We start from the raw sequence: 4,735 nt of genomic DNA on the forward strand, positions 1-4,735 counted from the left end.
TTTCTTTAATAATTTTGCAATTTTTATGGGAGTTTAAAATATTCCAAGAAGTTCGCAATACATTTGAGTAATTTCAAAGGATTTTAGGGTATTTTTCTTCTAAATTCCAAGAAATTTTTAAGGGCTTTAAACATTTGAAAAAGAATTTTGAAAGATTCCCAGAGTTAAAACTGTTTCAGCAACTTCAAAAGATTTGGAATATTTTAAGGTATTTAAAAATATTCCATGACGTTTTGAAGATATTAAAACATTTTAAAGGAATTTCCCGGAATTTGAATGATTTCAAAGGATTTTCAACATTTTGGATGCGGTTTTAAAGAATTTAGGAAGATATGGAACGAAATTTTAATAAACCCCTTTTATAAAATTTCCCAGTTATCACGGAATTCTATAATAATATAATCGATTTCAAAGAATTTATTCGCAAACTTTAAGGAATTTAAAAATATTTCAAGGTACTATTGCCAAATATTTTAGGTTATATTAAAATATTCCAAGAAAATTTTAATTGATTTCAAAGAATATTAAAGACTTTATAATATTTTTAAAAATTGCGAAGAGTTTTCATGAGATTTAAAACAGTTCAAGGGACATAAAATATTTTCGAGTATTTTTAAAGATTCCAAGGCATTATCAAGTCATCAAAAAAAAATTTCAAAGGATTTTAATGAAGTTCATAAAATCCAAGATTTTATTATAATAAATTTTCCATGATTTCAGGAAATATATCAAATTCCACGGGATTTTATAATTTATAATTATAATTTCAAGGTACTACTAATAATTAATAGTTAACAATAATTAATAAATAGTAATTTTAAATGCGATTTTAAACATTTTAGGTCATTTAAAAAAATTCCAAGGCACTTTCAAAAGTTGTGAAAAGTTTCAAGGGGCTTCAAATATTGCAAGAACTATTTCATTTATTTGAAAAATGTAAATACAGATCAAGGAATTAAAAATATTTTAGGGTATTTAAAAGGTTCCAAGGCATTTCAGGGCACCCTGAATTATTAATTTATCCTGAATTCTTTATAATACTCTTGCTTATTTTTATTTCTGTTGAGTTTCTTTGAATCTTTCAAAACTCATTTCATACTCACTGAATTCACCTCGATTTTTTATGAATTTCATCGAATTCTTCTCATTTCCATTTAAATTCTTAGCACCTTTAATTTTAGAACTGATGCTGAAATTTCCAAAATTATGAGTTTTCAAATAATAAGAGTAATTTTGTATTAGAAAGACAAAATTAAAAAATATATATGTAAAAATTTCCAACTAAATATTTGAAGTTCTGATGAAAGAAGGTAAATTTTCTAATACAAGAAAACAAATTTTCAACGAAACTGTTAAATTCCCAACAAAAAAAATTAAACAAAAATGGAATAGTGAAATTTTCCAAACTATAGTTCAATTTGCAACAAAAGAAGTGAATTTTCCGCTAAAAAGAACACATTTTCAACAAAAAATAGAAAACTTAAATTTTCTGTTAAAAAATTAATTTTTGAATAGAAGAATTGAGTTTATAAGATATGAATTTTCAACTAAATTAATCAACCAAAAAATCACTTTTCAACAAAGTAGTAGTATTCCTACCTAAAAATATTTGAATGAGAAATGAAATACAGTTGAATTTAAACAAAAAATGGGAATCTTAAATAAAATGCTTAACTTTTAAGTTAAAAAATTAATTTTCAATAAAATATTTCAACATTTATCGAAAGAAATGAATTTTACAACGAAAGAAAAATAAATTTGTAACCAAAATTGAAATATTTTAATTTTCAGTTTGAAAAATAATTTTAAACGAGAAGATAAATTTTCTACCAAAAGGTCGAATTTTCAACAACAATAAATATTTTGAACAAAGTAATTGAATTTTTTTAAAAGTATTTAAACTTTTAATAAAAGAAATATTTTTAACCAAAATAAATTAATTTGCAAACAAGAATAATAATTTTCTAAATAAGAGGTACATTTTCAAACACATGGTTGAATTTTGAACTAAGAAGATCAATTTTCGAGGAAAGTTTGTTTTAAACCAAAGGTACGAATCTTTAACAATCAAAGAAAAGTGTAATCGTTGATATTTTAACCAAAAAATACATTAAAATCTGTTGAATTCAGCCAAAATGACGAATTTTTCAACAAAAAATAAAACAAAAACGGTTGATTGTTTAATTTGAAAATATTATTTTTTTTATTTTTCGCTATAAAAATGGGAAACTTTTGAAAATATGTACTTTAAAACGTTCTCTCAGTAAACAATAATGTTATGTTTGTGAAATTCAGAACTTAGAAAAACTGACCGTACTTAAAATATTAATTTTTTTGTGGATCTGAATAATTGACACTGACTCTATTTTACGAATGAACTTAAAACTTTTATTGACAATTTGTATGAAAAAAAAACTATTTTCATACCATAAATTTGAATTTTCTCAGAACTTCTTAACTTTTAGGATTTTTTAAAACATTTAGGACATTTAAAAAATCCTAAAAGTTAAGAAGTTCTGACAAAATTCAAATTTATGGTATGAAAAATAGTTTTTTTTTTATACAAATTGTCAATAAAAGTTTTGAATTATTTTGAAGTCTTATAAATTAAATTTTCTTTAATTTAAAAATTAAATTAGTTATTCTAGCCAATATTAATTGCTCACTGGATTTAAATAGGTCACATTGTGCAATTAAATTAAGCTGTAGCGTTGAGATTAATAAATTCACAATTTAGAAACAAAAATTAAAAATTTGTTTTATTCAATTTATACAAGACTCTATATTAAAAATGTAGCAAGATAAGTATTTTTGTCTTTAAATGGGCAAACAAAAAATAAGAGAAAGACCAAGGAATTTTGAAAATGAAGTTTTGCGGCTTCCCGTTTTCAGGTAATTCAATTTAAATTTCCTATTGATTCCTTTTTAATTTTTTTCAGAATAGAATTTACTTCGGAATGTGACCTACTCCCATATATAATTTTTTAAATTCCTTCTTACAGGTGTGAATTAATTTTTTTCACGATCAAACATTCGTCATGAGTAACTGATTCGTGCATCGATCTGAATACAAATGACTGACGTTTATTACAATTTGCCCACCCAAAGTGTTAAAATTAAATAATAAAACTGAAGGTAACAAACAACCTCGTTCGCCTCTCTCGCTCTCCTTTTCTTTCTCTTTCTCTCCCTGGTGATTCTGATGCGATTACTATAACCGAATCCCCTTCTCTTTTACGCTCGCACGTAGAAACGATTCTAAAGTGGTCAAGTTCAAATCACGATTCAGTCGGCCGACGACTACGACTCGTGAACAATCGGCGTATCCGGTTAGTTTGTTCAAGTGAGAAAACTGTTTAGAACGTCAGTCGTGCACGTGGGTGTCATCAGAGAACATGAAAGCCAACTTACTCAGTCAGGCTAAGAAGAGCTTTCAGTTTAAACGTTTCAATAATAAATAAAATATTGTATTTCTCATTTTTAGTACAGGTCTTCAAAGTGCACTGTGTTTTTTTAAAAATAACTTTTTACTTAAATTGTATGTGACTTCCTGCCTTTGGATTAATCTGAAAATGCTTAATGTCACATTTATAGAAATTGGTAAGATCTTGCATTTTTCATCTCTTTTAATTGCATCTTTAACAATTATTTTAGACAAATTGAATTTATTTTTAGCCATTTTAAACAGTAATAATTTGAGAAGAATTAACGTTCCTTCTTCTAGTTAACATATTACAGGGATATTTCCCATACACCACTACGTTTCCCGTTTATCAGGATGCCCAAAAACTTTATTTTTAAAATGTCTTCACTTTTCCCTGATTTTTCCCTGTATTTTTTTCATTTTTAACGTAGAATCTTTTATAAACGGAATAAAACAATTTTAGATTAAAAATTTTAAAATTGTTGATTTATTTTAACCAAAAAAGATTAACAAATTTAACAAATAAAGATTTTTCTGTCACGAAAGAGAAAAAAGATCTGAATTGTTAAACTTTCAAGAGAAAAGATAAACTTTCCGTAAAACAGTTGAATTTTTAACCTGAAAGTATGGATTAAAAAAAGAAGTTAATTTTCAACAAAGTAGTTAAAATTTTAACGATAGAAATCATTTTTCAACTAAAATGGTGAATCTCTAACTAGAAAATATATAAATTTTCAGTTAAAAAAAATTAATGGTAGAGTCTACATTGCCGGCTGCTTTTCGCGAAGAGAAAAATACGAAATAAAAGCGAAATACGTATAGAGTCATGCAACTACCTGAAAATATAATTTTCAAGGTCATAACTGATAAAAATCCTGTTTGTAAACAGAAAAATCGAAATACTCGATACTCGAAATGAGTTAGGGTTCTGTTCATATTCTAGGAGTGATACGAAAAACGAGTGGGAATGCGGGCTAGGTGCGAGGTTTTGAATGGGGGTGAGAGTCACGAATGCAAATTCCCTCCAAAAAGTGGTATGACAAAACCCATAAAAAAGGTTATGTATAAAAAAAAACGGTGCAAGAAAAGAACTTACAATAACAGTAAAAATAAATTATTATAAAATAAATAACACAGGCCAACAATTCTCAGAACCAGAGACCAGACCTACTATACCCGAAGGTTTTTGCTGCGCTGAATCCGAATCTGACCCAAGCCCGGTAACTTTCGAGCCCATAACCTGAGACTCCCATAACCCGATTTCCTCTACCCCCAAACCCGGTTACGTGCGTATCATTGAGCTTAAACCCC

At 26.7% G+C, this 4,735-nt stretch overlaps 1 protein-coding gene across 3 annotated transcripts in view; it reads left to right on the forward strand.

Moving 5' to 3' along the window:
• Positions 1 to 3,314: 3,314 nt before the first annotated feature.
• LOC117174566 (inositol-trisphosphate 3-kinase B) overlaps positions 3,315 to 4,735 on the forward strand; it is a 157,529-nt gene continuing 156,108 nt past the window's right edge. For all 3 annotated transcript variants that reach the window (XM_033363787.1, XM_033363788.1, XM_033363789.1), the window contains exon 1: positions 3,315 to 3,600. The gene's annotated coding sequence lies outside the window, so the exon portion shown is untranslated. The remainder of the gene's footprint in view (positions 3,601 to 4,735) is intronic.

The sequence above is a fragment of the Belonocnema kinseyi genome, chromosome 6 (assembly GCF_010883055.1).
Source record: "Belonocnema kinseyi isolate 2016_QV_RU_SX_M_011 chromosome 6, B_treatae_v1, whole genome shotgun sequence".
NCBI classification, from domain to species: domain Eukaryota; kingdom Metazoa; phylum Arthropoda; class Insecta; order Hymenoptera; family Cynipidae; genus Belonocnema; species Belonocnema kinseyi.